Here is a 26,332-nt window from a genome sequence, read left to right as displayed (position 1 = left end):
TGAAATTGAGATTGGTAGGAACCCCCCAATGTAGTAGAATTCCATTTTACCGCCAAAAGAGAAACCGTATATAACCTTCCTTCTCAAAAGGAGTTTTTGTATTATTAACCAATTCTTTTTTTAAATAATTAGTATACTGTTATACACATTTATAAATTTTGAATTATTCCTTAAGTTCACTATGTGTGTGTTCATGTGGATCTATTATTTAAGCCTGTTGAGTCGTTTATGATGTTCCTTAGGTACTCTTATTGTCTCAAAGATGCTGTGGAAAATAAAATGATGGAGATGAGAGGAAATAGGTGATGTAAATTATTTGGAAACAACAAAACTCTCGGGTTTCAAGTGTTGGGCATTTGAGACGAATTTCAAGGTAATAGTACACATCAATAATTGCTGCCCTTTTAGGGCATTTGAGGGGATACTTGTAGTTCCAGCTCTATTTGGAGGAGAAGGGAAAAAAACTTTTTTAAGAATGCAGATTTATTCTAAATTCCCTGCTATTAACCTCTACTCTTATTTGATACAGACTCCTTTTGTCCATTCGTTATCTAAACTTTAGTTAATAGTTAGTTTTCATCTTTACTTTAATTATAGTATTCCAGGCTACTTAAATGTGAGCATATTAAGTTCTCCTTATAATACTTATGGTACAAGTCTTTCTTTTTAGGCACCTATTATCCCTAAATCTCACCTAGAACTTATAACAATTTTTGAAAGACCAACCAAAGTATACTTATACAAAGTACTTTTCCTATTGTTTACGTTCAAAAGTAACCTTCTTTTTTTTTTAGTGAACGAATCCACGATAAGTTCAAAATTTCAGTAAATTTGAACGGTTCAGTTCTTATAACCTTGATAATACCTTTAAATTACTTTATTTTAGCATCATTTATTTACAATATTTTGGCTTCATCAAGTTAAGGCGAAGTTTCTTTCTTCAAGTTCTTTTTGTGAGTCTATGGACCTGCCCACTTTGATTTGGAACTTTTTTGTAGGTATGATCTTATATAGCCTTGCCCAAATAATAGTTTGCTTTATTAGTTGTTGAGAAGCTCCTCTTTAGCTGTTAGACTTGTGACAGTAAAGTTTGGATGTAATGGGAAACCCAGATTCTTTTGGTAAATAATTAAAATGTAATTTGAGTGCAAATTAAAATGGCGTTTTACTTTCAAAACAAATTATATTAGAAGAAATGTTTCTCAGTCAGAGCGGTAAGTAAGAGTAATTTAATTTCTCTCCATTTTACATAGTATGATAAATCTCGGGATAATGTTGACTCCAATTAAACAATGAAGCGTTCCAGGAGACAGGCGAGATGCTAGGAGTGATAAAGTCATAATAGTGAGGAATGGGCCAATGAGGGGTACCGTAATAGAATAAAAGGGAATACATTGCCGACACTAAAGTGGTAAATGTCAGAATGTCTGTCCCGTAGTAAAACAGACGCGTCTCTCTGTATTAAGACAAATGTGGGACAGCTAGCGTGACGTCTGTAAATTATATGGTAAAGATGGACGATTCATGTATCCTTTAAAACTGGGATGTATTATTATAATAGTTTCCGGTTCTGCGCGACTTAACATGACTACTGGATTAGTGGTCGACTCAGGGTGCAGCAAGCAGTTCCGCTGCTCCTGTATGCATAAGAGGCTTATTGCGCAACTTCTTTGTAGATCTCTCCTTTTTTTGCGAGTTCCAGGGTCTTCCCTATTGTGGTACCCGCATATGGTGACTCCCTCAAATCCTGTTTCACTTAGGAGACTGGGAAAAGAATAAAGGCGTAGACTTTTTTTTTTCTCCGAAGAAAAACCCTGAGCCAAACTATTACTTAATATTGGCACTACTGTTTGTAAACTCAATATTGGCACAACACCTGTAAACTGTTGGAAGCAGCCAACAAAGCGGAAGAACATGAACAAATATCATCGCGGAAGTGCTTTTTTTTATTTCGCACCAATACTCAATTCGATAAAGCAGCAACACTAACTAATTTCAGTACATGTTTCATGAGAAAGCGTTCCGTGACCTTTTGTCTTGTTATCTACCCATGGAACAGAGAAAGGTTATGAAACCCTAAGTGGAAACCCAACACTATCTGTAGACTCTATTCTTGCTCAGTCTAATGCATCAAAATCCTGTCTGGTCGCTATACTTCGTCTTGTCCTTTGGAAAAGCTCTCCAGGGCAGCACATTCTTGGCTTTCTCCTTATTTTCTGGAGATACCTATCGCTTAATCCAGAAGGGTTTGAGATCCTTGAAAGTTAGCATCCCTCATTCATGTTATTCTTCTTCTTTACTTTCAAACACATGTTTTGTTTTTTTTTGTAATTAAAAGATTAAAGGAAGATGGTTTAGAATAACTACGAACACTGTCTTGAATTGAATTATCTCGAAAATGCGATTTAATGGTGAGTCTACAAAATGGTTAATTGCAAGAGAGTATACCTACTTGTATTATTTGGGGCTGGCCCAATGCCCACATTTCCTAGTCCCCCAAACCTTGTTTTGGTCGAACACCATTAGCAATGTACTGGGTTACATTTACGACCAGCACAGCCTGGTGTTAGTTATTAGTATGAATCAATGGTGGGGGATTTACTTTGTCTCTTACTATTGGTCTGTTCATTTGAAGAAATAATAAATTGCGGTATGAATGACAGTGGGCGTAGCGTATGAAAACAGCTGTAAGATGCGATTAAATATGTAAAATCTGGTGTACTTCCCCTTACCACGATTATCGATGTGCTAACAAGTAAAGTAAAGTAATGCCTATTTTTTCAGGCGGGCTTAACGTCCAACTACCAATTAGGTGGTCGTGAACGGAGGCGACTAGCAAACATACTTTACTTGTAAATTTCTCATATTAACCATTAAATAAAATCCAAGGCCTAGGAGACCGGAAATCGAACCCACTAAACCAACAATACATCTTAGCATTGCGGGTCTAGTATCTTAACCGTTCGGCTACCGTGGCGCCTATGTGCTAACAAGTACATTCTAACTTCTAACCTCAAAATTACTGAAACGAATTATCTCAGAAAAATGTTTCCCATAAAAGTTATAGACCAGCATCCGTACAATATCTGAATAAAGTTTAAAGACAATTTTTGGATCTATTTTTAATAAAATTCGTAAAAAGTAAAAAAAAAGAAAAAAGCCGTTCATTAACGTTATAGTTCCCCAGTTCAGGTAACGAAGGAATCATCAGCAGTTATAGATCTCAGAGTAATCAATAATTACGATTAGTAAAGTTCGTTAAATGAACTTCCGGCCATTTACTTAGATATTTCTTAATGGAGATTAACTTTGACTTGAACTGAATCTCTGCATAGCATGCAATGAATGCCCTGCACCATATCTCTGTTTGGATTTACCGCCAACCATTGACTACTTCATTACCATAAACTCTCAAAGGGTTTTTACGCGCACCTCTAGCCGAGCCAACTTTACGAGCTCTAAATGTCTCGTGTGTAAGATTCACCACTAAATATAGACTAATAAGTTTTAGCCCGAAGCAAATCTCTATCCAAGGCTATAACACAGACACCTGGCCTAATAGCCTAACCATCCCCCCTTGAACTCCTTGAAGGGGCCACGAAGATGTACTTTGCATCTCCATCAAGATGTTTTTCAACACACTATTCTCATTTCACGACTAAAAACTCTCTCTAGCTAGGCTATAAAATGTTCTAGTACAGTAAATTTTTTACTAGTCTTAAGGTATTAAACGCCAACCTGTCTTGTACGAATTAACCAGGCAAGTTCCCCGTTATCATGAATTCTTAAAATTCACTTCTTTAATCAAACTGATGAAGTAACAAGAAATTTTACTGAGAACACTCACGATTATCACCTACTACTCCAACTTCTAATACCCAAATTTTATTCAAATTTCAAAGATTTAATTCTTACTATTTACTATAGATCTTGTAACCGCAACTTACGCTGAAGTGTATCCTCTTTACCCAATGGTTGGTTCCATTTTTAGGAAAATGGCTTTCAGGCTTTTCTTTAAACTTTGTATGTAAACTACATGCACAAAAATTTAGAAATTTTCCTTTCAGTATTTTTCTAGAAAATAATAATCAATAATTCTTATTATTAAGAGGTTGATGTTGATGTAATGAATCAGTGTAATTGAATCATTTAATGAGTGTAATTGAATCACTTAATCAGTGAATTTGAATCATTTAATCAGTATAATTGAGTCATTTAATCAGTGCAATTGAATCATTTAATCACTAGTCAGTGTATATTACATACAAACGCGATTCAAAAACTTAAATTCTAATATCAATATTTTTTTGCAGTGAACTGGATGCGCTGTCTATAGGGTGGATTGTGAAGGTCAGAGGTGAGCTTATGTATTTAAATTTATGTTATTCTTTTACTGAATTTATTGAATATTTGGATGGTAAGTATTGACTAAGTCTGATCAAATTTTGCATAAAAGCTTGGCAATATAGATTCCTCGTAATATCGGAGTTATTTAACTATTAAATAATTTATAAATTTACAGTAATTATTATTATATTTAAAATATTTAATGTCATTTAAGTATAAACCTCATGGTTTTATTTGTTTTTCATTTATTTAGTTTATTCAAGGGTGTCTTCTTATAAGTTTTTTTTTTATGTTTATTCTTCTCCTCTTTGTTATTATTGTTCTTTACATTATTGCATCATGGAGTACATGCTTTATTGTAACTCTTTCTTTTGTGCTTTTTTATAGTTTTTTCTCTTTAGCAAGAAGTACCTACTATTTTTTCAATTTTATTTATTTATATAAAGTGTTTTTTGAAGCGTGAGTTGTTGATTATAAATATTTTTTGGTGTTTGAAGACTCTTCAGACGGTCTAAGGACCATGAATATGTCTGTCTGTCTGTCTTTTTGTATTTGTATTTCAAAGTTTATAATTATCTAAAACTTTTTAATGAAGATATTATGATTATTATAATATACAAACGCAGAGGTTTCAATTAAGCTTATGCATTCCAAAATAGGCGTTTTCGTGCCAAATTTTCGTTTTGTGCGCCGCCCGATTGTAAGAGATTTAAAATCTGTATATTATTCATGTCGTTTTTTTTAAATTGCATATTTGAGCAAGATTTCATTAATATCTGATACAAATCGAGATGAGGATTGCATTTTCTGCCATTTTTTTTTTTTTTTTTCTGCCAAAATGATGAAATTTTCATCATTCATATACGAGGGTCGTTTGAAAAGTCCGTGCAAAGTCAGAGAGATAGCACCACTGGCCCGTATCGAGGTTCGAGGTTATGTTTAGTTAGTAGCATCTCTTGGAAGAATACAAACCAAGTTTCAGCCAGATCGGTCTATTTCTTTGTGTTTGGCATTCGTTTGAATCGAGGAAGTCGAGTGATTTTCAAAGAATGGACGAAAAAGAATTTCGTGTGTTGATTAAACACTACTTTATGAAAGGCGAAACGCCTCAGGAGACTAAAGAGAAGCTTGATAAACATTATGGTGACTCTGCACCTTCGATTAGAACAGTTTATAAGTGGTTTCAAAATTTTCGGAGTGGCCATATGGGCACAAGTGACGCCGAACGTTCTGGACGCCCTGTTGAGGTTACTACTCCAGAAATCATTGATAAAATCCATGATATGGTGATGGATGACAGAAGAGTGAAGGTGCGTGAGATTGCTAGTGCTGTGGGCATCTCGAATGAACGGGTACATAATATTTTGCATCAACATTTGGGCCATGACAAAGCTATCCGCAAGATGGGTGCCGCGATTGCTCACGCTTGACCAAAAACGAAATCGTGTGAAGTGTTGCAAGGACGGTTTGCAGCTGTTCCAGAAGAATCCGCAGGACTTTAAGCGTCGTTTCGTCACTGTGGATGAAACATGGATACATCACTACACTCCTGAGACCAAAGAACAATCTAAACAATGGGTACCAAGGGGGGAATCTGCGCCAAAAAAGGCGAATACCGTTCCTTCGGCCGGAAAGATTATGGCGACTGTCTTTTGGGATTCGCTAGGAATAATCCTCATCGACTATCTGGAAAAGGGTAAAACTATTACAGGTGCTTATTATTCATCGTTATTGGACCGTTTAAAAACCGAGCTGCAAGAAAACCGCCCACGATTGGCCCACAAAAAAGTCCTTTTCCATCACGACAACGCACCAGCTCACACCTCAGCAGTTGTGGTCGCAAAATTAATGGAAATAGGGTTCCAACTCGTTTCACATCCCCCCTATTCTCCAGACTTGGCTCCCTCGGACTACTATTTGTTCCCCAATATGAAGAAATGGCTGGCGGGAAAAAGATTTTATTCAAACGAGGAGGTGATTGCAGAAACGAATGGCTATTTTTCAGACTTGGACAAATCCTATTATTCGGAAGGGATCAACAAACTAGAGCAGCGTTGGACGAAGTGTATAAGCCTAAAAGGAGACTAAGTTGAAAAATAAAAAAGGTTTACCCCAAAAAATTAAGTAGTTTTTATTTTTGCACGGACTTTTCAAACGACCCTCGTAAGCCAGCGTTACCCAACCTTTTTTTTGGCTCGCCGTACCACTTGGTAGTGCATCATGCTAAATTGTATCACTTCGTAAAAATGATTGTGTTTCACGAACTTTGTTATTCCGAGAATTATTATTATTATCTTTATTTGTATAGAGATACAATGTATCTGCTAAAAAGGAGTTCCAAGTTTATGTTCTCTTTATAAACCTTGTCAAGTGTAAGATCTTAGTTTTAAAACTTTTTTTAAATAAATAAAAATTGCTAACATATTTTTCTCTTCAAATTTATTAATTAATTTACAAAGTTCTTCTTTAGGATTATTACATCTGTGCCCAAATCTTAGAAATTAATATCTTTCAAGCATTCAACTACCTGTAAGTACCAATAAAATTTAATGTTGCTTGAATAGAGCTTACTCCATTACAATCCAGTCTCTTTAAGCAGATCTTTACATAGTTATCATTCAAGTTCTGTCACATGATAATTCTATTAAATTTTCTTTATCTGTTATTGATAATGATGTAGCTTTTCCTAAATTTTCTTTATAGAAGGGTGTTTGAAATCCAGTTATCATTTTGTGTTTTCGGGTTTTTGGGAAAATACTCCATGAAAGGCAATTTTAATCCTGTTAAATGTGCTATTATATTTTCTCGTATATCTTGAGACAGACTAACTATATTATTCTATACAGGGTGACCAAAGTTATATGCTCCACCCACTTTTTTTTTAAACGGCGGGAAATTTCGAAAAAATAAAAAACATGTATTTAATCATTTTTAGTCTAGTTTATTTTCAGTGATTGACCCATTTTTTTAAATCTTTGTATCTCGAGATACAGCATCCAACTTTTGTTGTTCAAATGGAACGTTATATTTTTTGTTGCCTATTTTTGTAGTATTTGATCTCCTAAAAACAACAAAAAAAAATTTTTTGAAATCGGTTAGGTTTTTCAAAAGTTATGGGTATTTAAAATATGAAAAACAAATTTCAGTTTACTGTCAAAATTACGTTATTTTTTTTAAAGAATCTATTCAAACTGGGCACAACCAACGGATAGGCAAGCCAAAACTCTGGACTCCCACGCTTTGCTTGTAACAGCACTTATGGTGGCGAAGTCAAGATCTAGGCAGGCTAGAGTAATTCGACGTTTCAGATCATCGACTGAAGCCACGGGATTAAGGATACTTTAAACTTTATTTTTTTAGGTATCCCCACAAAATATAGTCCATTTGGGTTAAGTCCGGAGATCAGGGTGGCCATTGGATGGGACAATTAGTCCTTTACGCACTTTTAATGGAAATTTCTACCCAGCTAACCTCGAACCACTCTCGCCGGGCAACCATCTTGTTGAAAATACATATCTATCCGATGTTGTAGATGAACATCTTCAAGCGGAACTGGCAAAATGTCTCTGAAAAAAAAGTTGGATACCTTTCACCAGTTAAGTTCTCTCTGTAGAAGTATGGGCCGATTAGTTGATTTCCTATAACTCCACCTAAACGTTTGTAGAAAAAAACAACCTGAACGTCGAATACTTCTAGCTTGCCTAGATCTTGACTTCGCCACCATAAGTGCTGCTACAAGCAAAGCGTGGGAGTCCAGAGTTTTGGCTTGCCTATCCGTTGGTTGTGTCCAGTTTGAATAGATTCTTTAAAAAAAAAATAACGTAATTTTGACAGTAAACTGAAATTTGTTTTTCATATTTTACATTACCATAACTTTTGAAAAACCTAACCGATTTCAAAAAAAATTATTTTGTTGTTTTTATGAGCTCAAATACTACAAAAATATTCAACAAAAAATATAACATTCCATTTGAAAAACAAAAGTTGGATGCTGTATCTCGAGATACAGGGGTTTAAAAAGATGGGTCAATCACTGAAAATAAACTAGACTCATAAATGATTAAATACGTGTTTTTTATTTTTTCGAAATTTCCTGCCGTTAAAAAAAAAAGTGGGTGGAGCATATAACTTTATAAAAATTTTTATGTCCTCCATTATTGATTATTTTTCGCGTACCACCAACCAGCAACTCGCGTACTACCAGTGGTACGCGAACCACAGGTTGGGAAACGCTGATATAAGCTATTAAACAAATAAATAAATGTAAGGTTACAAAAATTAGATTAACTCATGGGAACATTTTAAAAAAAAAACAAGGAGTTAACGTAATCCTCCTTTATAGGATTAATCCTATAAAAATAGAAATATTCATTCTGTTGTATTAATTACGTAACATTTGATTTTCCACAAGTGAAAAATTACTTATTTTTATTTTCTTTTAAGCAGCTTTATATATATATATATATATATATATATTTTTTTTAAGCGGGAATTTAATGCATATTCAAGGTTATGTATTTGTGGAAAAGGGATTTGGCCAGTGAGCAAGTTAGGATGTTACAATTTTAATTAGTAGGAACTTGTGGCAAAAGGGTCTTGTTCCTAGAGGATTTATTTTAGATCCAGTGTCGCTGTTACCTAATTAAGTCCTTACTGCCAAGTACCATCTATATATATATATATATATATATTCTATTTTTTATTTTCATTAATAAATATGCGCAGCACCAGAATATATTTATTTTTAATCTATTTTATTTATTCAATTCTTTTTTTATTTTACATTTTCTACAACATTTTCGAATTTTCATTATCTTTTTTTGGTTAAAGATTGGATTTTCAAGAAATGTTTAAACGAGATTTAATTTCTTCTTTCTTGAATTTTTATAAAAAGAGATAAAAGACAATTAAATTGTCAAATCGACGGATGTGCCAGTAGACAGGAAGTAGATAGAAGTTGAAGTCGTGTAAAGAAGAAAGATTAGGTTGAAATGTGACGCAAAGACACGCCCCTATTTGGCCCAGGGCTTCGTGATACATCTCTTGCGCCAATACCTTCCTTCCTGTCTCTACCTGCAGATTATCTTGACATCTTCTACTTCGCTCTCCGCCAGATCTGTACATTTAGCTTTACGTTTTTTTTTTTTTACTTCTCTTTCTTTCTTAAATTTCCTTTTTTGTGTATTCGACTCCTGTTAACTGGTTCCAAAGAAGTGTCTGTTTTTATTTCTTTAATAGAGATCTACTTGGGGGTGGCCTGAATTTTTGACCCAATCTTTGAAATTCAGTATCTCTTATAATTTTATAGCAAACCATATTTTATTTATTTATTTTTTTTAATTTCTTCTGGCCAAAAATTGAAAGATGTTATTTTCAAATCACCCAATGTTTATTTTTAATTAAGTCAAATTGTTTTTTTAGCAGTTTTTTTTTTTTTCAGGAAATAGCAAGTCTTAATTTGAAGACCAATTTATTCATTAATTTCCGTTGTTTCGGTAACCCTTCTGGTTACCCTTCTAAGCGTCTCTAAGTCAAGGCCAGTGCGTCGACTTCCTGCGCAAATTTTTGGGATGCCCAACACTTTGTTGCCCTGTATTCTTGCAGAAATGTGGAAGAAATGTTTACAATGAGGTAAAAAAAAAAAAACTGTGGCTGCGTCATGGACCCGGCCGTGTGTTGTACGTAAATACGTTTATGTAACGGGTTATATTTATTATATAAAATATTTTTATTTATGTATTTAGGATGAAATAAATGAAACAAATCGACTATCGAATACAATCTATGCCCATACAGTCCGTTGTCGATGTAGAAGCGATGTCATCATCCGCTTGCATAATTTCAACTGGCCCCAGCTGCAGATGTACTGGACTCCGTCGTCGTTGATCCGCACGGGCGCATTCATTCTTTTACGTTCCCGGCACAGCTTGACTCGTTCATATGGTGTTTTTATTATTACCATTCGATTGTTCTTGTGAAGCCCTTTCCAACCGTATACGATCTCTGTATTTGGTTTTGGCTTTTCGACGCGTATAGGCCGACATTATATATTTTTGATAATATTTTTTTTATTCTAACACCTTATTATATTCACTGTCACTATTTTACACTAATGTTTTATATACAATCGATAGATTGTGACGACAGCTGACGATTAAAATTTAAAGAAACATCGTAGCTTCTCCGAGTCAAAAGTTATACAAATTGCAAATCTCGATACGCAGCAAAATGATCTCAAAATGGCGGCGCTTTCCCCTACACCGTGCGCGATGCGTCACAGTGCTCGCTTATCGTAATGAATTCTTTGATCCTTTAGCTATCCAGTTGTCTAATTTAATTTTGGATGTAGACGATAGATTCGAAAATACAATGCCAAACTGTATTCCCCGATTTTGTTATCATTAGGTTTTTTTGGATTTACCTCCATATGATAGCAAATTTAAAGACGTATTCACGTCAAAAAAAAAAAAAAAAAAAATTGTCTTATTGGAAGAAGGTATGAGAACATCGTTTTAAGATGAGAAACAAACTGGACTCAAGATGTTGTCGACGTATAGACAAGCATTGGATGAGGATAAGAAGAGATTACCTAAACCTCAGTGACTCCGGATCCTGCTGTGTCCTCGGTACAGTTTAACTCTGCCACTAAAGGTAATGTGATCTTAGGACGTCTTCTTCGCCACCATGGAGTCTGACTTATTCGTACGAGAATGGTAATCTTCGGCTAGATAGGTAGAGGAGTTAAGACCAAACGATGCTAGCCTTACACAAACTGTTCGCTTGGGACACCCTGATCCAATAGCCGGAGCAACAGTTGAAGAGCAAAAACCTCCACCTAAATTCATTTGCCTGAGCTTACGATCTTTATCCACTAATTCATTAATCTAATAATATTACTTTTAACGACGTTAATTTTTTAAGTTAAAAAAAAAAAACTTCCGGTTAATCAACCGGAATTGCGATTATTTACAATAGAGGAGTGGTGGGGATAGAGTGGTTAGCTAATTAGAGGTTGTGATTTGTAGAAGGCGATAGCGAGTAAGGCGCAGAAGTACTCTTTTACAAAAGAGGCCATTGTCCGTGAAGTGGCTGTGATTTCTTATGTGGCTAAACGCACACACACAGCCTCGCTAATCTATAGCCTGTGAGTTTGACTGTGTGCAATTATTAACAAACAATTAACTCCTCCCACTTTCTCTCCAGCTCTTGTGCGTGTGCTAACGGAGAGAATTAATAGTTGCGAGACTCTACAGTACCCAATAACAGAGTGTATATTACTTCTCTTTCAATTAATCTACTCCATTCTTTTTTTTATTATCCAATTGGATAAAAACAATATTTTATTGGTCTCCCAAACATGTGAGAATAAGGTTGTTTTTGTCGAAAGTATTGGTCCGTTTCCGTAAAATTACTGCGATTTTTGTTTTGTTTTTCAGTTATGGTGGAGCACATGGTAGATTTAGGGGAAAAATGGCGCTGAATGTTTTATCAGCTGAGCAATAAATATGGACGATAATAATAAAACTATATAAAACATGAATTCCTACATATTTATTATTATTATTTGACTAGAAATAAAATGTACATTGACAACGTCGTAATTCATAAAAAATTATACTGGATGGATGTGATGGATCATTTTAATGGACCGCCCTTCCAATAGTAGAGAGGGATGATGAGCAGAAGTGAGAGGTAGAGGAAACAAATAAAAAAGACTTCCTTCCTTTCGTAGGAGGAATATATTAAAGCTCAGCCTGCCTTACATTTACAGTGCACACACAAATAAGGTTTTTTTTTTTGCACTACGTAAGTTCTAGTTCATCAATCACTGACACTGGACTCCGTCAATGTAGTTTCCACAATCTCAACTCTGTGAGAACTAGGCTCCAAACTTGTGTTTTTGTATTAACATTTTGTTTGGGAGTTGCCCTAGTAATAATAATAATTTTTTTCCAGTGTACTGCCCTTCCTCTGGACAGTGTTCTCTCGTTACTAACAACACTGTGCTGAAAAGAAGCTCTTAGGAAGAGAAAATTCCATGACCACACTGTCTTAGTTCAACAAATGGCTAACAGGCAGCAGGAGCAGCGTCTACAAGGTTGAGCTCCTATAATTGTTTTTCAAGGTTTTTAGCTCTTTTTTTTCCTAAATAATTTTTTTGTTTTTATTATTTTTGGAAGTTATTTATTTATTCTTTTTTTTTCCTGTTGTTTCCCATCTGAGTTTTTTGGAACTTTTCATAATTTTTTTTACATTTTCTTATTTTTATTTATTTATTTTTATGAGGTAAAAAAGAAAATAAATAGATTACTTGTTTAAATTTATACGTTTTTCTTTATTCAGTTAACAAATTATTCATTTATTAACACAAAACTTGCAACTTTAAGTAAAAAACTCTAAAATTTGCAAAAGTACACATACATACCTGTATTATATATAATAACTACGTAATGCTGGTTTTATTAATGGATTTCTAGCAAAATTTGAGTGTGTGGTATTTTAATTGGTTATATGTTTTACGTCTAAATCTGGTTATGGCATCCTGGTAGTTATTATAGGTATTTGGAATGCAGGATGATAGATATTGATCAAAAACCAGAAACTTTACATCTAATAAGCTCTTGCCTACCGGATTACCATCATCGGCACATCCGTTTGCCCATAGTTATCCAAAAAAAAAAAGTAATATGGCTCAGTTTTATCCAATCTTTGGATTAGTCTTGCTTCTACATTGTTACAGATAATCAGCTTCACTAATTTCAGTTTTTTTTCACATAATCTGACTTGAAATATGAACTCATTATTAATGGAACGTCTTGTTAAAGTTTATGAGAGCTATTAAGTTCTATTGCTTTTGCTTAAGACTAAAGTTCATCAGCCGTATATGATCATTTAATCCATCTAAGTGCCTATCAAAAACTGGGCACCTATCCCTGCACTAAAATCACAAAGAGAGATTTTATTTTAACCAGAAGTAACAGGAAAAAAAACAAATGAACTGCTTTAAGTTAGACTTTAAAAAGTTTACTTTGATAAATTTAGATTTTTATCTAGTCTTGCCAGTTAACGAGTGGAAGTAGTTTGTTCAAGAAGAAATTGGGATCACCGGAAGAAGGTTTTTTTTTAAACAAATTTGGTTGTCATACTTCTAGTTTAATCAAAAAAGTTATAAATATTTTCCGAAAGCAAAAGAAAGTACAATCTAGATCATTGAATGTAAGTGAAAGAGCACCATTTTATGTACTGGATAACTGTGCTTTTATTGGTGAGGGAGTGGCTTACGGTGTCACTACGTCATCAGCTACAGCCCGCCTATTGCACACATCCCGTTCGCCAATGAGATTAGCCAACTGTTTTTACCAATTATTTCTAGGAAAAACACTATTTAGATTTTTTTTACTAATTTTTCCCCCATAGGTATTTGATAAAGTATCGAATAATGCAATAAAAATTGATATCGTCAAAAGTTCCAAAATAAACATGTTTTCAACATTATATTACGGTTTCATACTTCTAATGTACTGCAGAATCAAAATAGTTAACGAAATATCTTCCAGAAGTAAAAGAAAGTAAAATCTAGATCATTGAATGAAAGTGAAAGAGCACCATTTTATGTACTGGATAACTGTGCTTTTATTGGTGAGGGAGTGGCTTACGGTGTCACTACGTCATCAGCTACTGCCCGCCTACTTCACTCATCCCGTTCGCCAATGAGATTAGCCAACGGTTTTTGTGAATTATTTCTAGGAAAAACACTATTTAGATTTTTTTTACTAATTTTTCCCCCATAGGTATTTGATAAATTATCGAATAATGCAATAAAAATTGATATCGCCAAAATTTCCAAAATAAACATGTTTTCAACATTATATTTACGGTTTCATACTTCTAATGTACTGCAGAATCAAAATAGTTAACGAAATATCTTCCAGAAGTAAAAGAAAGTAAAATCTAGATCATTGAATGAAAGTGAAAGAGCACCATTTTATGTACTGGATAACTGTGCTTTTATTGGTGAGGGAGTGGCTTATGGTGTCACTACGTCATCAGCTACAGCCCGCCTACTTCACTCATCCCGTTCGCCAATGAGATTAGCCAACGGTTTTTGTGAATTATTTCTAGGAAAAACACTATTTAGATTTTTTTTACTAATTTTTCCCCCATAGGTATTTGATAAATTATCGAATAATGCAATAAAAATTGATATCGCCAAAATTTCCAAAATAAACATGTTTTCAACATTATATTTACGGTTTCATACTTCTAATGTACTGCAGAATCAAAATAGTTAACGAAATATCATCCAGAAGTAAAAGAAAGTAAAATCTAGATCATTGAATGAAAGTGAAAGAGCACCATTTTATGTACTGGATAACTGTGCTTTTATTGGTGAGGGAGTGGCTTATGGTGTCACTACGTCATCAGCTACAGCCCGCCTACTTCACTCATCCCGTTCGCCAATGAGATTAGCCAACGGTTTTTGTGAATTATTTCTAGGAAAAACACTATTTAGATTTTTTTTACTAATTTTTCCCCCATAGGTATTTGATAAGTTATCGAATAATGCAATAAAAATTGATATCGTCAAAAGTTCCAAAATAAACATGTTTTCAACATTATATTTACGGTTTCATACTTCTAATGTAATGTAGAATCAAAATAGTTAACGAAATATCTTCCAGAAGTAAAAGAAAGTAAAATCTAGATCATTGAATGAAAGTGAAAGAGCACCATTTTATGTACTGGATAACTGTGCTTTTATTGGTGAGGGAGTGGCTTACGGTGTCACTACGTCATCAGCTACTGCCCGCCTACTTCACTCATCCCGTTCGCCAATGAGATTAGCCAACGGTTTTTGTGAATTATTTCTAGGAAAAACACTATTTAGATTTTTTTTACTAATTTTTCCCCCATAGGTATTTGATAAATTATCGAATAATGCAATAAAAATTGATATCGCCAAAATTTCCAAAATAAACATGTTTTCAACATTATATTTACGGTTTCATACTTCTAATGTACTGCAGAATCAAAATAGTTAACGAAATATCTTCCAGAAGTAAAAGAAAGTAAAATCTAGATCATTGAATGAAAGTGAAAGAGCACCATTTTATGTACTGGATAACTGTGCTTTTATTGGTGAGGGAGTGGCTTATGGTGTCACTACGTCATCAGCTACAGCCCGCCTACTTCACTCATCCCGTTCGCCAATGAGATTAGCCAACGGTTTTTGTGAATTATTTCTAGGAAAAACACTATTTAGATTTTTTTTACTAATTTTTCCCCCATAGGTATTTGATAAATTATCGAATAATGCAATAAAAATTGATATCGCCAAAATTTCCAAAATAAACATGTTTTCAACATTATATTTACGGTTTCATACTTCTAATGTACTGCAGAATCAAAATAGTTAACGAAATATCATCCAGAAGTAAAAGAAAGTAAAATCTAGATCATTGAATGAAAGTGAAAGAGCACCATTTTATGTACTGGATAACTGTGCTTTTATTGGTGAGGGAGTGGCTTATGGTGTCACTACGTCATCAGCTACAGCCCGCCTACTTCACTCATCCCGTTCGCCAATGAGATTAGCCAACGGTTTTTGTGAATTATTTCTAGGAAAAACACTATTTAGATTTTTTTTACTAATTTTTCCCCCATAGGTATTTGATAAGTTATCGAATAATGCAATAAAAATTGATATCGTCAAAAGTTCCAAAATAAACATGTTTTCAACATTATATTTACGGTTTCATACTTCTAATGTAATGTAGAATCAAAATAGTTAACGAAATATCTTCCAGAAGTAAAAGAAAGTAAAATCTAGATCATTGAATGAAAGTGAAAGAGCACCATTTTATGTACTGGATAACTGTGCTTTTATTGGTGAGGGAGTGGCTTACGGTGTCACTACGTCTTCAGCTACAGCCCGCCTACGTCACTCATCCCGTTCGCCAATGAGATTAGCCAACGGTTTTTGTGAATTATTTCTAGGAAAAACACTATTTAGATTTTTTTTACTAATTTTTCCCCCATAGGTATTTGATAAGTTATCGAATAATGCAATAAAAATTGATATCACCAAAAGTTCCAAAATAAACATGTTTTCAACATTATATTTACAGTTCCGTACTTCTAATGTACTGCAGAATCAAAATAGTTAACGAAATATCTTCCAGAAGTAAAAGAAAGTAAAATCTAGATCATTGAATGAAAGTGAAAGAGCACCATTTTATGTACTGGATAACTGTGCTTTTATTGGTGAGGGAGTGGCTTATGGTGTCACTACGTCATCAGCTACAGCCCGCCTACTTCACTCATCCCGTTCGCCAATGAGATTAGCCAACGGTTTTTGTGAATTATTTCTAGGAAAAACACTATTTAGATTTTTTTTACTAATTTTTCCCCCATAGGTATTTGATAAGTTATCGAATAATGCAATAAAAATTGATATCGTCAAAAGTTCCAAAATAAACATGTTTTCAACATTATATTTACGGTTTCATACTTCTAATGTAATGTAGAATCAAAATAGTTAACGAAATATCTTCCAGAAGTAAAAGAAAGTAAAATCTAGATCATTGAATGAAAGTGAAAGAGCACCATTTTATGTACTGGATAACTGTGCTTTTATTGGTGAGGGAGTGGCTTATGGTGTCACTACGTCATCAGCTACAGCCCGCCTATTGCACACATCCCGTTCGCCAATGAGATTAGCCAACTGTTTTTACCAATTATTTCTAGGAAAAACACTATTTAGATTTTTTTTACTAATTTTTCCCCCATAGGTATTTGATAAAGTATCGAATAATGCAATAAAAATTGATATCGTCAAAAGTTCCAAAATAAACATGTTTTCAACATTATATTACGGTTTCATACTTCTAATGTACTGCAGAATCAAAATAGTTAACGAAATATCTTCCAGAAGTAAAAGAAAGTAAAATCTAGATCATTGAATGAACGTGAAAGAGCACCATTTTATGTACTGGATAACTGTGCTTTTATTGGTGAGGGAGTGGCCTATGGTGTCACTACGTCATCAGCTACAGCCCGCCTACTTCACTCATCCCGTTCGCCAATGAGATTAGCCAACGGTTTTTGTGAATTATTTCTAGGAAAAACACTATTTAGATTTTTTTTACTAATTTTTCCCCCATAGGTATTTGATAAGTTATCGAATAATGCAATAAAAATTGATATCGTCAAAAGTTCCAAAATAAACATGTTTTCAACATTATATTTACAGTTCCGTACTTCTAATGTACTGCAGAATCAAAATAGTTAACGAAATATCTTCCAGAAGTAAAAGAAAGTAAAATCTAGATCATTGAATGAAAGTGAAAGAGCACCATTTTATGTACTGGATAACTGTGCTTTTATTGGTGAGGGAGTTGCCTATGGTGTCACTACGTCATCAGCTACAGCCCGCCTACTTCACTCATCCCGTTCGCCAATGAGATTAGCCAACGGTTTTTGTGAATTATTTCTAGGAAAAACACTGTTTAAATTTTTTTTACTAATTTTTCCCCCATAGGTATTTGATAAATTATCGAATAATGCAATAAAAATTGATATCGTCAAAAGTTCCAAAATAAACATGTTTTCAACATTATATTTACGGTTTCATACTTCTAATGTAATGTAGAATCAAAATAGTTAACGAAATATCTTGCAGAAGTAAAAGAAAGTAAAATCTAGATCATTGAATGAAAGTGAAAGAGCACCATTTTATGTACTGGATAACTGTGCTTTTATTGGTTAGGGAGTGGCTTATGGTGTCACTACGTCTTCAGCTACAGCCCGCCTACGTCACTCATCCCGTTCGCCAATGAGATTAGCCAATCATTTTGGGTAATTATTTCTAGGAAAAACACTATTTAGATTTTTTTTACTAATTTCCCCTCATAGGTATTTGATGAAGGAGAAGAACGACATGGTCGGACAATGTGGCAGAGAGCCTTAATAGGACTGGAATAACAGTCAACAAAGCCAAGACAATGGCCAGAGATAGGGACGGATGGAAACTTTTTTTGCAATCCTCTACACTGCAAGGTAGAAGAGGAAGAGAATAAGTAAGTAAGTAAGGTATTTGATAAGTTATCGAATAATGCAATAAAAATTGACATCGTCAAAAGTTCCAAAATTAAATTTCTAACAAAAGACTAATGGAACACTTATTTTTTAGTTTTTGTTTTCTAGCTATCTTAAGTTTCCGAGAAAAAGTCGTTATCCATATAGCTTGGGACCACCCTGTACTATAAATACGCGAATTGTAAATGCAGTTATTTGATTATTTAACTTTATAGTTTTAACTAACATTATTTTAGAATAATAACTGTAATATTAGTTCTGGAGAGTATATTAAACAGAGTGTTTCAGAATTGCTGGAAAAGTTAGCTGTGTAAACTGGATTCACAAGAGTACGTTCCAGAACTTGGAATTTGTTCTTAAACATGTTCTCTTTGTGCGCAGATCTACTTTGGAAATGTTCTGGAAAGGGAGAGGGGTGACCACAACTGCCAAAACCCCCCACCACCCACATCTCACGGCTCCAGAACTCGACCTCAGACACTAGTAAAGAGCCTGGGCTTTAACTTCAGATCTACCAAGTTTATACCAACTTTTACAGTTGTTCGACCATTCATTGGTATTTCCTTTGTAATTTTACAACTCGTTTAATTATATATTTTGTTTGCTTTCTTGGAAACTGAATAGTACATTGTTTAGAATTGTTCCCTTTCGTTTGTAAAAAGTTGGAACATTCATAAGATTTCCTCTAACCACAATTTACGTAATTTTCTTATTATTTAAGGCGTAACAACATCTGAGGTAAGCATTTGAAAACCTCCAAAATTTAACCTTCTATATCTCATAAACTGTTATCACTAAAACAATGCGATTTTTATCAGTTATAGAGGAAACTTTTCTCTACAATTTAGTAAAGATTTCATTGAATTCTGAACAATACGTAGAGAGATATAGAGGTTTGAAATTTTGAAGCATTTGAAAACCTCCAAAATTTAACCTTCTATATCTCATAAACTATTATCTCTAAAACAATGCGATTTTTATCAGTTATAGAGGAAACTTTTCTCTACAATTTAGTAAAGATTTCATTGAATTTTGAACAATACGTAGAGAGATATAGAGGTTTGAAATTTTGAAGCATTTGAAAACCTCCAAAATTTAACCTTCTATATCTCATAAACTATTATCACTAAAACAATGCGATTTTTATCAGTTATAGAGGAAACTTTTCTCTACAATTTAGTAAAGATTTCATTGAATTCTGAACAATACGTAGAGAGATATAGAGGTTTGAAATTTTGAAGCATTTGAAAACCTCCAAAATTTAACCTTCTATATCTCATAAACTATTATCTCTAAAACAATGCGATTTTTATCAGTTATAGAGGAAACTTTTCTCTACAATTTAGTAAAGATTTCATTGAATTCTGAACAATACGTAGAGAGATATAGAGGTTTGAAATTTTGAAGCATTTGAAAACCTCCAAAATTTAACCTTCTATATCTCATAAACTATTATCTCTAAAACAATGCGATTTTTATCAGTTATAGAGGAAACTTTTCTCTACAATTAGTAAAGATTTCATTGAATTCTGAACAATACGTAGAGAGATATAGAGGTTTGAAATTTTGAAGCATTTGAAAACCTCCAAAATTTAACCTTCTATATCTCATAAACTATTATCACTAAAACAATGCGATTTTTATCAGTTATAGAGGAAACTTTTCTCTACAATTTAGTAAAGATTTCATTGAATTCTGAACTATATTTTATGAAAATTGGACAAAGTCTTATGGTAATATTTGTAATAATAGTTTTAGAGATGGCCTTACTTACTTTGGGCAAACTCCCCTCCTTATGAGGCTCATCGTATCATCACTTCTATAAACGCAGATCTATACAAAACTTCAATTCGAATGATATTTCATCCATGAAGATCGGTACACGCGTTGATAATTGGAAATGATTGCTATACTTCTCCTTTTTTTTAGGTGTAAGAGTAGCACGTCGCATTAGGGAGACCTAAACCTTTCATCCTACCAAATTTCAATTTCAATATCGGGCTAATATTTGCTGTGTTATTAGCAATAATATTTTTTTGGTGGGATACCTCGCATACTTGGGGGCTAACTCCAAATCCATTCGATGTACAGCGTCGAGATCCTCTAAAGGGCACATCTACTTGAAAATCTGAATCGCATGACCACCCTCATTCATGAAAATCGGTCCGCGCGTTTAGGCGCTACGTTTTGTTAACGATAAAGGTAATAACAGCCAGAAATGCCGTTTTTCCTCATTTTCAGCAACTTGTTTCCCTAAAATCTATTGAATCTGGATTGTTTGATAAAAATTACAGTTATAAAGAAGGATTTGCCCTATATTATAGAAGAAATTTGGGAATTTTATCTTTTATAGAAAAAGAGAAAAAAATTATCAAAGTTGGGTGTTTTTCAACGTTACGCTTTTTCGTGCTCTTTTTGATGATCAATCCTTATACAACTGTCCTACCGGACAGTTTTAATACTAAGAAATAAAAATGATTTCCATTTATTTGGCCATATTTATTAAACTCTAATACTACTGTGCAATGCCCTAAATCAGTCATTATCAAATATATTTCAGATGGAGAGGGAGGATCAGTGATGCCCATCAAACGTCTACACTCAGTTGACGCCCAATTGCACAGCCCCAACACTTTATTGACAATCGCCACCGACCCGCCCAGCCTCCATGGCCAACATTCATCAGATAAATCACCAGATATCCTTGAACGGGACATCCATCAAACATGTTCTACCTCTACTATCTTTCATAATAACATTTATCTAATACCAATAAATTCTCATCCTAATTTCCTCCATTTCTATTTACTATCGTTTTATATCATTATTTTAATTCTTTATACATTATTTTCTCTCGCAGTTTTCATGATCATTGGGGAAAGCGGGGATTTCCTAAATTCTGTTTTCATCAGAAATAAGTTTTAATGATTTATTATTTATTTAGAAGGAGTTGGCTATACAAATTAAGAATGATATGTCCACGTTATGTACGTAGTAGAAAGGAAACGAATGTTTGACGACATATACAGGTGCTTTAGATGCACCCCTTTCACTACGAAGACATAATATTCTCCATCAACATCTATGTGCTTAAATCTGTAGCAGAGCTAGCAAAGAAATACGAATTGTATTTAAAAGTTGTAACCGATTAGAATGAATGCAAGAAAATGATTAGAGAAGGATTACGGTGATTTTAATTTCGGTTAAGCTGTACGGATGGCAGGAATATAGAGTACTGATCCATCCATTAGTTGTAAGTTTGTATGTAAATAGTTGTATATAGTGAATGCGTGAAGCGAATGTATTTATAAGTAAGAATGGAGAGTGAGTGATATTCTAGTGATAAGCACCTAGACGATGCTCTGGCTGTATGGCGGAAGCCAATGCCAAAAAAAAAGAAAAACAACCTAACCTGCCCGTTTTTTCCTACCCACTCAACACTCGAAGCTACGCGCATGCGCTCTGAGATGGACGGAGAAATTTAAATTAAATTAAGATATATTATGTCCATTAAATAATATAAGGGAATGCATTAGCCAACATAACGAGGCGGGTTGTTATGATTAAAGATCTCAAGTCCTAGAATACAAGATACCGGAAATGATTACATATTAAATTGATGACAGCGTCACACAAGCTGGCCAAAAGCACTCTCCTTGTGTCTTAATACTCGTATAACCAATTTTACTAAAATATGGAGTAAAATAAAATTAGCTTAATAAAGGGACCACCAATCTATACACGAAAGGACAATCTATCTAGGAATATTCATCTATCCCATATTGCTAAACGAAATGAGATTTCTGTTTTCTTGCAAACTCAGTCCAGTGAACTCCTCTTTAAACATTGTACCCAAACCATATAACTGCACACTTATGTCGTCCCCATTGCTCAAACGATTGTAATCTTGGGAATAGGCGAATTTTAATAAAACGCATACCATTTGGAAGCTAAAGTCATTTACAAAGGAATTTCATAGCGTAACATCCGGCGGTGGTTTGGGGTGAGGAGCTTAGAAGGGGAAGTGTTGGTGACGTCATACATAAATATAGGCAGATGTGAATGTATTTTGTAATTAAAATCTCTCAAATTGTTGCTAAATAAGAGAAAAAGTATTAAAAAGTGAGCACGGCCCAGTATACTTGTTATTTACAATTAAACTTTGTAGTCGACTTTTTTTTCAAATTCTTTTAATTTAAAAGAAGGTTTTTAATTAAATTAAATTTATCTTTCTAATTAATTACGTAAGTATCAAAGCTTGATTGGATAGTCACATTTTGCTTCTTCAGTATTGAAAAGGCAATACTTTGGCAACTGGAGTGCTCACGGACTAAAGACACGCTTTGATATTGTCTGGATATCCTGGAATTTTAAATAAAGTAAGGCCTCCAGCCCAACCTGGCTTTCAACCTCTAGAGAAGGCTTTATCAGACAGCCCCAAATATAGAGCTAAGTCCTCGTACTAGGTGCGGTGGAAGTACTTTAAAGGGAGTATACTTCGTCCTATTTTCTTAAAGCATCTTTGACCTGCTTACACAAGGCTTAATATAGAAGCAAAGTCCATACTCCTAGGATTTAGCTAGAAACGGTGCAGCTTTTTTGTCTATTTTTTTATTTAATGTTTGGTATCGATCATATTGTTTACCCTTGAGTTTCCTTCTTGATAAAACCTTGCCTTTCTGTTTCCGCTTGTAGAAATGAAAGAATGAAATTCTATACTTTAATCTCAGACTCCAACTTTAAAGGTGTCACGATAGCCGAGTGGTTAAGAGACTAGACCCGCACAACTAAGATGTATTGTTGGTTTAGTGGGTTCGATTCCCGGTCTTTAGGCCTTAGATTTTATTTAATGGTTAAAAGAAATTTACAGTAAGGTATGTTAGACGGTTATAGTCTATACCCGCAATGCTAAGATGTATTGTTGGTTTAGTGGGTTCGATTCCTGGTCTTTAGGCCTTAGATTTTATTTAATGGTTAATAAAAGAAATTTACAGTAAAGTGTGTTAGGCGGTTATAGTCTATACCCGCAATGCTAAGATGTATTGTTGGTTTAGTGGGTTCGATTCCCCTGTCTCTAGGCCTTGGATTTTATTTAATGGTTTATATGAGAAATTTATAGTGAAGTATGTTGGCGACACCTAATTTGGTACATTACTTTACTTATACTCTACAGGAAATAACCTTGTCCTTTGCGCTTAGATGGTGCTACAGGGTATAAGCTTAACCCCCAAAGTTTCCCTCCTAGCATTGGCTGTAGAAGGAATTTCATTGGATAATGCACAAATTAAAGTTATAGATACGTATACTTGTGGGCACTGCAAATGGTTGCAGACATTTTGCTGGGAAACTCCTAGAATCTGGACAATCTTTTCCATCTAACTGGCTCGAATAGTTGGCAGATTTGGCAGAGTTGGCTCCTAAATTGTACCAAAGCACCAATTCGAAAAACTAAATTTGATCTTTCCGCGATTTGCAAAAAAAAAAAAACACTACATATTTCAAATATCCGGTAAAAACTGAAAAATCGTAAATCTGCACGATTGCAAACCTTCCTTCCGCTAGGAGTAAGAGGAAGCGAAGAATGGACCATAAGGTCTGTAACACTAATTAATTAAATCTGACGTGCTTAGTTATTCCAAACTACGCCCAGCTTAAGTTTGGTTTCAATATTATTAGTTAATTGAATATTTATAAGAGATCTTTAGATTAAGTATGGATTATACAGCATCCCATTTTCTAAATAATCCTCTAAATTAAGAATTGTAGCATCCAATTTCTGGAATTGCTTGAAATTTAATCTGTATTAATATTAGTATTATATAGTTTGCAAACAGACACAATTTACAATATCAAAATAAGTGCGAAACGCTTTTAGACTTGCTTTCTATCCCAGCTTTTGGGTACTTAAACTTGGTTGAAACTTAAAATATGCACTTAAGAAATATTAAGGATTTTTAAAGTAACAATATTGAAGTAATTGCCTATTTTTTCAGGCGGGTTTTACGTCCAACTACCACAAATTAGGTGTCGTGGACGGAGGCGATTAGCAAACATTCTTTACTGTAAATTTCTCATATTAAACATTAAATAAAATCCAAGTCCTAAGACCGGGAATCGAACCCACTAACCAACAATACATCTTAGCTTTGCGGGTCTAGCCTATATAACCGTTCGGCTATCGTGGCGATTAGATAACTAAACTTTACTGTAAATTTCTCATATAAACCATTGGGAATATAGACTAGTACCGCAATACATCTTAGCTGTGCGGGTCTAGCCTATAACCGCTCGGCTATCGTGGCGATTAGATAACTATACTTTACTGTAAATTTCTCATATAAACCATTAGGAATATAGACTAGTATCGCAATACATCTTAGCTGTGCGGGTCTAGCCTATAACCGCTCGGCTATCGTGGCGATTAGCTAACTATACTTTACTGTAAATTTCTCATATAAATCATTGGGAATATAGACAAGTACCGCAATACATCTTAGCTGTGCGGGTATAGCCTATAACCGCTCAGCTATTGTGGACGGAGACGATTCCAACTACACTTTACTGTAAATTTCTCATATAAACCATTGGGAATATAGACTAGTACCGCAATACATCTTAGCTTTGCTGGTCTAGCCTATAACCGCTCGGCTATCGTGGCGATTAGCTAACTATACTTTACTATAAATTTCTCATATAAACCATTGGGAATATAGACTAGTACCGCAATACAACTTAGCTTTGCAGGTCTAGCCTATACCCGCCTAACATACTTTACTGCAAATTTCTTGTATTAACCATTAAGTAAAATCCAAAGCCCCAAGACCGGGAATCGAACCCAGTACATTCTGAGAAAGTCGAGAGAGTGTTCCTACCATATTTTGTTTCCTTTCCGCTAGAGGGAGGAAGCTGGTGAAATAAGGATCTTACAAGAAAGAGAAAGTTAAAGAAATGATCAGCTTAACAACGTTACAGGCCGTTTGGATTCCTTTCAATTTCCGTCGGGCGCACAAGCACTTGAAGCTGGGTACTTCCGCCCTAGATGGCCCTTCAGGGATATAACAAACAGATTACAGTCATCCCTGGGAATTGTCGGCTCTCATCTAGCTTCCGCTGAAGACGGCAGTAGCAAAACTGTTTATTGCATTCTATACCTGCGTGAACGATATTGCCAGCCATGTCATATTTACACCTTTACAACGCGAGCATTTATTTTACTGCTTTTTGCTCACTCCACGCAATACACTTGCAGGAACGGATTTTCCTCTGATGCTAAACGACTCTATCAATCGGATCCTTAATTCCAAGGCTTCAGTTTTCATAATAACTGATTCCATCGTCGCTCAATATTTATTCAATATTATTGATGTTTTTCTTTTCGTTCCAATATTTATTTCAAGGGAAGCAGTAAGATGTTACAAATTACTTTCAAGAGAACCGAAATGCAAAAGAAATACAAAAAGAGTACCGGTTGTTTGTTTTTTTCTAAAAACACGAAAATTTATTTAAAGCCCCAAAATTCATTATTTCCAAGAGAAAATCCGTTTTCCAAAATCAGAACAAGATTTTAATAATTTTCTCAACGACAAAAAAAAAGAAGAGAAAACTAGATATTATCGTTAGAATATATTTGCAATTAAATTTTCCAAATTGGGTAAAGTAATTTCCTGTTTGTTTATTAAATAAACTGTCGTCATTTCCTCTGAATTTCTAATTGCTTCACATCTGTTGCTAGTCGCATGTTCTAAATTAAACGTTAACTTAATTGGCCCAAATTTCTCTCATAATTTAGATTTTATTTATATAATGTGATCACTTTTCCACGCTTCACCGTCTTGATAACCAAATATTTGTATAGTTTAAATTTTGCTTTAAACTTCCTGTGAAATAT

General features: G+C 34.2%; 1 long non-coding RNA gene across 9 annotated transcripts; it reads left to right on the top strand.

Moving 5' to 3' along the window:
• The first annotated feature begins 61 nt into the window (after positions 1–61).
• Positions 62–24,560, top strand: LOC141450703 (uncharacterized). 9 transcript variants are annotated; one of them, XR_012456240.1, is made up of 7 exons: positions 62–373; positions 999–1,214; positions 4,314–4,357; positions 9,788–9,978; positions 12,304–12,472; positions 18,826–19,000; positions 21,005–24,557. It is a non-coding gene; the product is annotated as an uncharacterized lncRNA (long non-coding RNA). The 9 variants fall into 9 exon arrangements; XR_012456246.1 differs by lacking the exons at positions 62–373; positions 999–1,214 and adding exons at positions 850–998; positions 18,262–18,429 and having other exon boundaries at positions 12,304–12,445; positions 21,005–24,559; XR_012456241.1 differs by lacking the exons at positions 62–373; positions 999–1,214 and adding exons at positions 850–998; positions 18,262–18,425 and having other exon boundaries at positions 21,005–24,558.
• The last annotated feature ends 1,772 nt before the right edge of the window (positions 24,561–26,332 follow it).

The sequence above is a fragment of the Rhodnius prolixus genome, unplaced genomic scaffold (genome assembly GCF_049639745.1).
Source record: "Rhodnius prolixus isolate KJV_2025 unplaced genomic scaffold, Rpr scaffold_8, whole genome shotgun sequence".
Taxonomy (NCBI): Eukaryota; Metazoa; Arthropoda; class Insecta; order Hemiptera; family Reduviidae; genus Rhodnius; species Rhodnius prolixus.
This window is presented reverse-complemented; position numbering and strand designations above follow the sequence as displayed.